This window comes from Pagrus pagrus, assembly GCF_965226575.1.
Source record: "Pagrus pagrus genome assembly, chromosome: 13".
NCBI classification, from domain to species: Eukaryota; Metazoa; Chordata; class Actinopteri; order Spariformes; family Sparidae; genus Pagrus; species Pagrus pagrus.
This window is the reverse complement of record NC_140197.1, coordinates 17756553-17769325: the sequence shown is the minus strand read 5'-3', so window position 1 is coordinate 17769325 and position 12773 is coordinate 17756553. Positions and strand designations below refer to the sequence as shown.

The 12773-nt window shown below is 46.6% G+C and overlaps 1 protein-coding gene across 3 annotated transcripts in view; it reads right to left on the bottom strand.

The window, feature by feature from the left end:
* rai1 (retinoic acid induced 1) overlaps positions 1–12773 on the bottom strand; it is a 59695-nt gene that overhangs the window by 46778 nt on the left and 144 nt on the right. For all 3 annotated transcript variants that reach the window (XM_084371624.1, XM_084371625.1, XM_084371626.1), the window contains exon 1: positions 12712–12773. This exon is cut by the window's right edge and continues 144 nt beyond it. The gene's annotated coding sequence lies outside the window, so the exon portion shown is untranslated. The remainder of the gene's footprint in view (positions 1–12711) is intronic.

Below are 12773 nucleotides of genomic sequence, written 5' to 3'. Positions count from 1 at the left end.
GGTGTGTGTGTGTGTGTGCGAGCATGTGGCTGCTTGAATGAGACAGAAATATGCAATCATGCGTCATCCCGAAAGTGAGATAGAGGGGAGGAGGAGGGGAGAGTGATAAAAAAGAACAGACCCAATAATGAAGTGTAATGGGGGTGAGGGCAGCATGCTGAAAAGGGAGAGGATTGGTGTTAGACGAGCAGATGTGAGCTGACGATAGGGGGAAAAAAAAGGCGGAAAGGGAGAAAAAAGAAAGAGGAGAGAAGGAGGGAGGAGGTGTGGTATAGGATGTTGACGGAGCAGCGGAGAGGGAATGATGCAAAGACTGAAACGGAGAGGCGAGACACACTGCGAGCCAGGGAGACGTCTGTGCACACCGGCGAGAGGAAGAGAGAGTGAAAGAAAAGGCGGAGGAAGAGAGGAAGAGCATAAAAGGTTAAAGAAAGGGGAGCCGGGGAGAGAGAGATGGGTAGCGGAAGAGGCAGGGAGGAACAGTGAAAGATGGAGGCGCTGAGGGGGAAGATAAAGTGAGCAGGATGGGGGTAACTCAAAGGAGGAAAGGGGGGAGGCTGCAGAGCAGATATTGAAAGATGGAGCTGCTATGGGGGAAGAAGTGGAGATACAGAGAGGGACGGAAGGGAGGAAGGGAGAGGAGGTGTCAGGAGAGTTGGACGGATGAGAAGGAATCTGATTACTCTCCTCTGTGACAGGGTACCGCGTTCATTCAGGTGGCAACGAATGGAAAAAACTAAAGAGAATAACAGCGACTGTAGAATTACTTCCTCATGTTAAAAGGCAGTTTAAAACCAGTAATGATGACGCTGGTGCACATACCGCTGTTGTCCACAGGGGCCGCCAGAATCAACATAAAATAAAAAAAAAAACATCCTTGTAGCTGCTTTAAAAAGCCCAAATTATCTGATTTTGTGGTGTTACATATTTGTGGCACCAGATACAAACAGCTACAAGCAAATCCTCTTTTAATTGGATCATTTTCTATTTGTTTTGACTGTGGATTTTATTCAGATGTAACTGCCAACAATTTGTTGACGCTTGTGTATTTCTTTTCAACATGTGGGAGAAATCGTCTCCAACTTAAAATTAAAACCAGGAGGCCAAGGTGAGTGTGTTTCACAACTCGGTTGTCGTATTCATGGTCCAAACAATGACATGAATGCAGCATTTGGATCTTCCCTACCAGCTCACTGGCACTCAGCACACAGCCCATTTACTCCTTCTGGTGTAAATCTTTAAAAGCGACTCACAATAATGAAGTTTCGTTTCTATAAAAAGGCTAAACACTTTACTCAAAGAGCTGGGCACTGCTGTTTTCAACAAACGTCACTCAAATGGAAGGAAAAAGTGCAACTGTTGGGGAGTATTTCCAGCTGCGGGTTGATACAAAAAGTGTTTATTCACTTAAACAGTGCAGTGTTTGAAAGACTGACTCAAAATGGACTACAGTGCCTTTGTTCATGGTGGAAGGAACATGTCAGCCAGCTCACAGCGTGGCTCACTGATGTGTTTTTAATAGTTTTAGGACAACATTGGAGCTCCGTGGCACAGAGGGACGAGACACACAGACAATACTTGTTATTAGGATCAATTCATTGTTGGTTTGGGTCTTTTCACAGGCTTTGTTGACATTAAGAAAAATATAAAACATTGGTGGGCTTCAAACATACAAACATCATCTGTGCTTCAGTTTGTGTGCGAGCTCACAATGTGTTTTCATTATGTGTGTGTTTGCGCGCGTGCGTGTGTGTGTGTGTGTGTCGGCGGGTGTCAAACCACATGAATAAATATGGCCACGGAGATAGCCCAGGGTTTGTTGACTGCTCTGATGTTTAAATTTGTGCTGCGGCTTCTCCCAGCGAAGCTTGTGACTCACCCTCTGATACAAGCTAGCACGCTAAAAGCAACACTGGGTCAACCTATTCTAATTTAACGCTGGGTGGAGAAACTGCTTAGGTAGCTGTGAATTGTTGCCAGCCCGAGCTAATTCCACCGCCCAGATGAGGAGGCTGCTTGTGTGGTTTTTTTTTCTAGGCAGATCGATGCGTGCCAGATTGTTAGATGGCGCTTCATGCTAATAACATTGACACGGATTTTGATATTAGCCGGCTAGGCTAATGCATTCTAATGCATTCCTCGCTGTCTGTCTGTTATCCAGCCGGGATAAGTGTGTAGCATCCTGTCTGACTCACCGAGATCTCATTACAGATCTCTCTGGCTGTACAAACCCCTGTCACTGGCCTCCCCCCCTCCATCCATCCATCCTTCACTCCATCCCTCGCTTGTCTCATCCATCGCTCTCTTCGCCCCTCTTCTATCCCGCTCTTTTTAGTATGCATTGCTATATAGTCTATGGCTGCAGGTGAGAGTCGATGCTTATGTATGAGTCCCCGTATGTGTGTGTGTGTTTGTCGGCATGGGTTAGTGAGCATGCATGTGCTGGCGTAAGAGTGTGATTGCATGTAAATCCGGGCTGAGGAGACACGGCTGAGTGAACTGGAAGTTGATCTTGATTTTGCGTTTGCTTGCGTGCACATGCATGCAGTCACAAACATGAGAGCAAATGCAAACTCTCGTACGCACACACGCACGCGGAGCACGCACACTTGTACACACTGAGAGCCATATTATAGCATTACAGATGGCTTCTCCGCAGCCCAGCTGTGCTTTGCGCATATTTTCCTGTATAGGTTTGAGCGTGCACGTGTGTGTTTCCGTGAGTGTGTATATATGCGCGCACGTGTGTGATTGATTACTATTCTCACTCTCTCCCAGGTGCTTCTACTATTCAGCAGCCTTCACTCTTTCCCCCCCCGTCTCCCTCTTTTTCCTCCCCTCCTTTGTGTAAAGCCTCAGCACACACATGGTTTTATCCCCACAAAAGAGGTGATAGGTGTAATAAAGCGATATTAAAGCACAGAATAGCCTGGCAGCATCATTCTCTGCATTCATTATGTTTTGCTCACCGTGGCGGAAATACATCCTAACAAGTGAGATAATTGATGATATCAAATTATAATTTAATTTCAAATTTTGGCTCAGGCTTATCCCCTCATCGCAGCCCCAGGTGACTTTGTGTTTTGTGTGTGAACATGGGCGCATGTGTGTGTGCTTCCATCCTGGCTGCCATGGAGATGGCTTGGTCAGTTAATAGACATCAGAGTGAGAGGTCATTAGCATGTCCCTCGTGTTTTCCCTGCATGGGAACATTAGCAATTAGCCAGATCCGGACTATGTGCCTGCTTGTTATCTTCTTGGTGTGACTCAACAGCACACCTTGGGACGTGGCTATCATCTAGATCACAAGCCGACATGCAGTCCGACTCTGACGTCTGTGCCATGATTGTTTATATTCTTTTCACTTGGTGTTTTGCTCTTTGTCCGGAAGAGTTCAGCTGATTTAGCACAGCTCGCCATGTGAGTTGAGTACTGTCGGGCCCACTTTCTGAGGGCTTTTTTTTTTTGTTCTGTGCCAAACCTTGACCGTTAATAGTTAGCGTTTGACGTGCGTTTGACGTCTGAGGCGCGTGTATGTATATGTGCGTGTGGGTGCATGAGTGTGTGTGTATCCAAGGTGATGGGCCAGCTCTGACAATAACACTCTGATGAAGAAAAAAAAAAAAATCTCCTCTGCCCCCGCATTACACCCACCTCTGCAATGCCGCAACCTCTTTCTCAGAGAGACACAGAGAGAGAAGAGAGGAGAAAAGCAAACAGAGAGACAGAGAGAGAGAGAGATAAGAGAAGGAAAGCAAACAGAGAGAGAGAGAGAAAACAGGGGATGAAAAGTGGAGAGATGCTGAGCGGCAAACAAAAATAGCGACGGAGGACGAGGAACAGTAGGAAAACAAACTGAAGGAGCGTCAAACAGACAGAGCAGCTCTATTATCACACTGAACGCTGCTTTTGACTTCCATCCACATACCGACGCACATTGTTAACCCCCCCTCCAGCCACCAGCCCTCCTATCACCACAGCAACGCCCCATTGTCTGCGCCCGTCGGCATGCCGGCGTGCCCACCGTACCCACATCTTGGCACCGGGCCTGTGCCCACTTTGAGATCGCACGAGCAGAGCGGCGTTCATTCACCTCGCTGCCTGCCTGCCTGCCTGCCTGCCTGGCTGTGTGGCGCTGGTTGCTATGGAAGCTAATTCACAGGCAGAGAACTCACTTTGCGTCCGTAGCGCGGAGGCTGTCGAGCAAGACATACACACACACACGTGCAGGCACGCACACATACGTGCGAGCGGACGCGCACATGCAACCTAGCAACGGCACCGAGTGCGGAGTGTGGTTAATGCACACAGTGGGGACTGGAGAGGGGATGCAGAGTTTCCTTTGGATGCAAAATCATTCCCGTTTAGAAGTGAAGATTTAGCGGTACTGTGCAGAGATCAGGCAGATGACAGGTCAAAGGTCAAAGAAAAGATAATTATGTATTTTAAGTGTAGGAGGAATGTCTACTCTATACTTGAGAGACTACAGTGTTGTTTGACTTTATTTTACGGGACAGCTTTATTTTAATTGACCACAAATTACCCTGTTACAAATTACAACTATGTTAAATTAAGCCCAAATGCATCGTCCTCTGAGCTCTGAGCTCTGACTTACCATTATTAATACATCTCTACATATGTCAAATTACAGCCTGCGTTGTCTAATTAAGCCACTGCTGGTCCATGATGGTAGCATTAGGTGTGGTGTTACATTTTTGTTAGTACGGGTAAAATAGCCTCTAATTAATATATTGTGGAGCTGCTCTGGCATTGTTTTTAATTTCTAAATGCATGATCTTGTTAAATAAGTGTGTAATAGAGTATTAGTATTAGTATTAGGTGTGTTTTAGGTTTGATAAGGCATCATGTGTGGTTTCTTATTACAACGTGATTTAGTTTTTGTCTATTTTGATACATTTTGATTTAAACTTCTGCTTGTTGCGTCTTATTAGTTTACCTGGGCTATAACTGTGTTCTTTGTCTTGTAAAAAATATATTATTTCTAGTTTTCATCTAATTTTTTACACATTACATCTTAATACGTCTTATTAGTTTACTAAAGGTACAACTGCCTTTGGTTACCATCTAATAAAGACCACATTATTTTTAGTTTTTGGCTAATCTGACAGAATGTACGACTGATCCTGTCTCATCAGTGTGACCGGAAAGTCTACTTGAGGACTGTCCCTTTACTTCCTCTTGCATATACAGATAAATGTAAGGTTGTGTGTGCGCATGTGAGCGTACGTTCATGGCTGCTCGGTAATAAAACTCTGTCGGGCAGCGCGGCAGCCAGCTACGCCTTTAGTGCTTTCCCCAGAGAGCCTTTTCTATTCTAACCCACATCCGCCGACAAGACAGCGTAGCTGGGCCACACGCCCACCCACACAGACGCACTCACATGTGCGCTAACACACTTAACATACATACATTCACACCTTCTGCTCCCGCACTGTCCCGTTTTAGTGCGACGCAGCCTCGGTGGCGTTTTATCATAACAATCTTGACGTGATCATATCAGCAGAATAACTGCAAAACTGTGCAAAACAAAGCTGTTTGTGTTTGCCCTCACGTGGATGCTTATTCAGGCTATGACTAGGATTAGGTAAGCGTGTGAAAGTGTGTGTGTTGTGTATTATATCATGGCAGAGGACTTGTTCTGTACCATTTCTCCCTCTTGGTTCCTCTATCTGTCTCTCTCTGTCTCTGATCTCGCTTTTTTTTTTCCTCTCAGGATTATGCAACTCCAGCAGCTGTTTGAAGGCACAGGAGGGGGGTAGAAAACTTTTCAAAGTGCTGTTGTTGCTGCGTGATCAGAACACAGGAGAGACGGCGGTGACAGTTTCTGGTTCCAGTACGATTCTTGACAATTGCCTGGTCCCATCACACGCTTCCTGCACGCTCTAATGGCTGTTATTTCCACCTCTCTGTTTCTCCTCTCTCTCTCTCTCTCTCTCCCTGACACAGACATACACAAAACAATCTGCATCTTTGACTTTAAGCTGTTCCTCCATTTTGTTCAAATGTTCCATATTGCGTTGTGTTGTTCTCTTGATTCTATTCTGTTCCCCCGATCTGTTTTCTTCTCCCTCCACAGCTCCCTGATCCCTGCTTTGGCATCAATCTTTATTTGTTCCCCTCACCTCATCTTCTTCTTGTTGCCTCCATCTGCCTCTCTGCCCTTCTTCTTCACTCCTTCCAGCACGATTTTCATCTCTCCCCTCCCTTTGCCTAATTTGTTTCTTCTCTGTCTCTCTTCTCTTTCATTCTCTTTCTGCCTGGCAGACAGCTAAACAGCAGCGCGACAGGCTTTAGTTAGCAAGGCGCTCATTTAGCTGAACGCACACACACATAGCCCACACAAACACACACTCAGAGTCTCTTAAAAAGCAACCTGACTAAAATTACGGCTTTGCTTGCCGGTTATAGCGCCGAACAGCTGAACCAAAAAACTTCAATACTAATAAGAATCTATCATTCTCCATATGCTTTCAAAAGCAAGATCACTCCCTTCCTTGCTGATGCTGAGTTAAAGCCTTGATCATACATATTACTTCAGCTTCACCCCTGCATATACAAGGGTGCAGGTTAAACCTTGGCGGTGACACATTAAGTGAAAAGATTTGGGCCGTCAGACTCGTCATTTCCCGCATTCTGCTGGAATTCTTCCTTTATTTATATAAAGGACAACAGAGAAACCCCCGAACTGGCTCCATACAGGTCGTCCAGTGTAATACAAGCTCGACTGTGTATCGGTGGCATGATTAATGATCTTTTCCAATCAACTTGGGGTCTTTCAGAGACTTGGATTATGCTGGAAAAGCTGTTTGGAGGCATTTCATTATTTTTCTTGGTTGTTTTTCCCCGTCTACTTCAGTTGTTTAGGAGAATGCTGCTTTTCCTGTGAAGCTCTAGAAATGTTTTGTGGACGACAAAACTTCACTCGCCTTTCCATCAACATCAGGGTGAGGAGATAATGACTGCGTTTTAATTTTTTGGTGATATTATGCTTTAAAATATAACAGAATATAATGCACTAAAGCTCTTAAGCAAGCTGAGGGGGACCCGTCCCCACCGTCCCGCACCAAATCTATGCCTGTGCACATATACACAGCCCTGTGAGTCCGTGTGCTTACATACATTCATAATGGTACGTGTTATTTCTCACTGGAGCAGACGTGTGATTTTTCCCTTTAATTAGCAACAGGTGTATTCTGGTCACCCCGCTTATGATGTCATGAAAAAAGCATGTCACCACAGCAACATATGAAGCGTCTGCGAGACTTCATACTCGCACGTACGCTTATTAGCCCGGATACGTGCAAATGATTTCATTACTGATCTTTTACAAGCATGATATATTCGGCTCTAATGAGGCGCATTTGATCAAATACTCATCAGTGATAAAAGACGTCCCCCCCCCCCCCCGCCTCCCCCCCTCCCCCGCCATCTTCGTTCTCCCCTTTTCCGTCTATCAGGACCGGCGTTGCAAAGCGGCGTTTTGTTGCGGTAATGCTGGGCCGGGAGGATTGAGCGCAGAGAAGAGAGGAAGCGATGAGCGAGGAAGGGAAGGCGAGGACAGATGATGAGAGGAGGACGGGGGATGAGAGACATGAAGGACAGTTGATGAACTGCACAGGGCTGGACGGCAGCCAGATCCTTTTAATGAGCAAAGTGCTGCACCCAACACCTCACACCTAATTACACACTCTCCCTCTCTCTCCCTCTCACACACACTCTTGCTGGAACCTTATTTTTTGCCTTCCCCACTCTGCAGCATCCCACCATCCAGCATTAAGTACTCCCTCCAGATCAAACAAGCGGCACACAGTAACCAGCATACAGATGAGCCTCTCTACCCCCTCCTCGCTCTCTCCCTCGCTCTCTCATCACAACCTCTGTCTTCTCTTCCCCGCAGTAACCCCTTGCTCTTCCTCTCCACCATCCCCCCTGTTCCTCCCCCCCGCCTACATCCCTCTCTCTGATGTTCCTCACTCTCACGGAAGGAAATACATCAGCCCTCGCTAGACAAACACACTGCGCTGACACTGTCCTGGATAGTCCAATAAAAACATATTACCTGCAAACTGCATTAGGCCCAAGTGCAGACACACACACACGGACACATAAGGGACACACACACACACACACACACACACAGACAGACACGGATGTGCATGCGAGGAGCTACTGTTTGTAATCAGATCTGGGTTAGCAGCTGTGATATACGGCTCACTGGAACAGCGTGTACCCGCCCGCTCACACTGTGTTTGTGTGTGTGCTGGGGTGTATGATGCACATGAAGACCTCAGTATTTACGCTTAGAGTGCGAGTCTGTGTGTGTGAAGATGCAGGGATGTTGGAGAAAGATGAGACATATGAATTTGTGTGTGTGCGTTTGTTTGTTTTAGGGTTTGGGGTGACATCATGTCGCGGACCACGTGTTTACTCCATGTGTGAGCATGTGTGTGTTTCCGAGTGTGTGTGCAGGTATCGTGGATGAACACAAGGCAGAAGTTTGGACAAAGAAAGAGAGTGGTACGCTGCCACAGAGCGCGTTACTTCTCATGAACACATGGTTCACAGTGGGATTATTCAAAGTGCGCCATTACTTGTTGCCACTTTCTTAAAATAAAGTTCATGTTCGGTTTGTAATGCTCAAATTTCATATGCACACGTTATTTTAGACATTTATTATACATTTATCTATTATTTTATTATATATTGTCCACTATCATTGTGAATCTCAGACTTTGCTTAACCGATTTCAAGCACCAGAACAATTCGTCCATCCGAGTAAAGGTACGTTTTTACAAGGGATGTAAAGAATTTCAAAAATCGGACAACACATTTTCAGCTCTCAGCCAAATGATTTCTTAAGACATTGCTGTAGGGCAAATGAGTCCTGATTATTCAGAGAGCTGAGGCTGTTTTGTGAATTTTGATATAAAACACATGGGTATCATGTTAAATCCAAGAACCTTTAAAAGGTCAATTAAAAAGAGATGAAAAAATCGAGTAAGCGCCTTTAGACTCCAGCAGAATGTGTTGGGGCGATATGTTCCCAATACGTACCTTACAGCGATAAGGACTACATCAGCAGTAGAAGTTGTAATCTTATAATATTGCACATTTTTCTGAGCCCCTTGGTTGTGGAGCGGTTATAGCACATACTGCATGACCGCATGGTCGCTACGGTTCCATCGGGCGACCTCTGTTGCATGTCACACTCCTCTCTCTCAGCAGTTTCCTCAGTGCCTCTCACTGTCCCTGTCCAATAAGGCAAAAACAGCCAAGAAAATAACCTAAAAAATGTATATCGCATATCTCATCTGACCTTGGAAGGCCTCAGATCCCCCAGGAGGAGCTGGTGAGTGTTGCCTGGGAGAGGAATGTCTGGACTACCCTGCTTAGCCTACCACCGCCGCGACCTGACCCCGGATAAGCAGAGGAAAATGGATGGATGGGTGAAAAATGTTCACACCTTCTGGCCATTTGTGGTTAAGTACAACTTAATGTCAAAGCGCAAACACATCGCAGTGTAAAGTGTACAAGCAAGCCTGGATTAACAACTGGGCAGCCGGCCGCAGATCCTCAGAAGCCACAGGTTTCTTCAGTTTTCTTGAGATTTTGCACAGCTTAGTGCCCCATTTCCATCACTTCTTAAAACATAATTGCATAATGCTGCTCTACCCGCCTTATATTTATTGTGTTTTATTCAACTTTGACTTATTTTTGTCTTCCTTTCAGTCATCTCTCTATTTATATCCGTGAGCCACTGTAACAACTGCTTTTCCTCGTGACTCTTTCGTTGTTTGCTAAGTTGCACAGCACCTTGAACTCTGTTTTTAAAGGTGCTGTTAATAAAGTTATTATTTCTGTATTTAAATGCCCCGACAGAGCATAATATTAAGTGCCCCGAGGTGACTCCTGCGTTTTCGCCCCGAGGCCGCCTCGCAGGTTAATCCGGGTCTGGTTACAACACGTGTATGCGTTACGCTCATGGCGAGCTGCTGGACCTCAGCGAAACCCGAAAGGAAAGAATCAGCCGACAGTTCAGCGGTTTCAGGGAAAGCTTGCCACTTTTGACACGGATTGTCATTCAGCGTGAATAATGGCACGCTATGAGTCACAGTCGGAGCGTCCACATTCATTAGCAGCTCGCTGTGTTTATGTGTGTGTGCTTTTAATGACGCTGCTGTGGTCCGGTTGCCCCCTATGCAGGTCTGCTTGGGTTCGCGGCACTTCTCTTTAATGAGGGACAAACATTCTCTCTCTCAGTCTGCCTAATAACCTCCCCCCCCACCTCTCCCACAGTAAATAACCATGAGCCTCTGGGGCAATTAGGTGGGCATGTGGGGGCTTTATAGTGTGGCTCTCAAACACACACAAAAAAGTACAAGGGTTTAGTTGAAAACGGGCCGAGAGTAATTGAGGAATCGGAGGGATCAATGTAGGGACAGGGAGATTAGACTAAGGAGAAATGTGGAGAGAAAGATCCTCGTCCTCCTCGTCTGTCTCTAATCTGTCCTCTCGGTCTCTCAATCTGCCTGTTTTGTCAGTTGTTCTCCCCTCGACTCCTTGACCTCGTATATTTGTTTTGGTCCGAGACAGAAAGGGGAAGGAAGCGAGGGAGAGAAAGCGAGAGACGCAGAGGGGAGCGTTCACCTTTCATTTCACCACGGCGATGAGTTGCCAATTTCAGTATGCCCTTTGCTGACCATCACACACATCTACACACACACACACACAGGCTGAAACCTGTTCTCCACACGCCGCCCAATCTCCATGATAATCAGCTTCCTTTCATTGTGTTGCATCATGCAGGAAACCCACTGTTAGCCTGAACAGCGCGTGTGTGTGTGTGCGTGCGTGAAGGAGAAAAAAGTCAGAGGAGAAGGAGACTTTCGGCGTGTGCGCTCGTCTGCGTGGCAGCGATTGTGTATTCGAGGTGCGTTGCCTTGCCGTGCCATGCTGTGCCAAGCCAGTGGGCTGGCTCTCGTCTTATCTATTTCTTTTGACTGCAGGAATATTGCTTTTACACACGCAGAGACACACAAAACAAAGCGCGCACACGCCAGAGCCGCAGACGTCAGCTGTAAACATCTTCGGGAAAACACGTACACGGAAACCGCAGGTGTTTTTTTTATACGATTAGACTAGAAATTGAACGTTTATTATTAGCATATATTACCTATAAACAAAGATACACTCCTGGGCTATTTGTGCACGCGCGCACACACACACACACACACACACACACACACTGTTTGCGGTGCAGATGTTTACGTGTTGATGGCGGCCATGTCGCTGCATCGCTATGGGGGATCAGACTCTCATCTTCCATTCATATATTCTTCCTCCCCTTCATCGCCTATCACTCTCCCTCTCCCGCTCCATCATTCTCTCATTCTTACTCCTTTTGCGTGCGTTGCCGCTATCTTTCCAGGCACACACACACACACACACACACACACACACACACACACACACACACACACACACTCTCTATCTCACCTCTGTTTTCTCTCTCTGACACCTCTCTACGCCCTCTCTGCGTTATCTCCGTCGTCACCCCCTCCTCCCCGTCGCTCGCTCTCTCTCTCTCTCTCTCTCCCACGCACACACACAAACACATATTGCCGTGTCTGTCTCCACCTCCTCCCTTTTGCTTTTATTTTTTACTCTCTCTCTCTCTCTCTCTCTGTCACACCTCTCCCTCTCTTGCTCTCCTCAGGTCGAGCGAGGCTGTTGGTAGCATCGGTTTCAGTCAGCAGTGACACTGCAGTCTCAGTGCATCTTTTAATGGCACGCTGTAGTAAAGCCGCCTCTGAAGTGACGCACAAACACACACACTCTCTCTCTCTCTCTCCCTATCTCTCTCACACACACACATATAGGAGCAGAGTGCATCTATCACATACAGCATGGTCAGCACATATCAGACAGGGCTTCGCTTAAAAATAGCACCTATAAGCTTTAATCTGATCGCGCGCCACCTTTTTTTTTATTCCTCAACGACACAAGTAAACACGGATTAGAAGAAGCAAAATCTGCCTCCGTCACTGGTTTCATAAGATCAGAGCTTGTAGCGCGAGCGTGTGCGTATGTATTTCAGATTCCTCCTTATGCAATAGGCAGAGTAAACAGCGGGCTATGACACATCACCGCTCTGACATAGCGTCCCGTTATAGCACTACGTAACACATCCTAAGGCTCAGGATGCTGGACGCAGCGGAGGGAGAGAAAAAAAAACAACACAAAAAACAACAAAACTAGAGACAAACAGAGAGGCTGCGGCTCCTCGTTCCAGATACAGCGTTTGTTTTTTTTCCCTTTCGGTGCCTGATGTTTGGACAGATGCTGGCTGGAAAACAAGGTTGAGGCAGGTGTCTAGTGTTGGGAGTGTTTGTGTTTGTGTGTGTGTGTGTGTGTGTGTGTGTGTGTGGGAGGCGAGTGTTCGTCACCCAGCGAAAATAGAATGCGATCCCATGAGGGAAACATGCTGTCCTCTACAAACACACACGCACACACACGCACACACACACACACACACACGCACACACACACACGCACACACACACGCCCCCTCTGCCATTCCCCCTTCGCTCTCACTGTGCATCTGCACAGCTGTCCATCTCCTATCCTGCTACAGAAGAAGAAGAAGAAGAAGAAGAAGAAGTAGAAGGAGAAGAAGAAGAAGAGTGGTACCTGTGTTAGGGGTCAGCCGTTCTCTCCTCCTCCTGTCGTCCCTCCAGTCCCCCCCTCTTGTT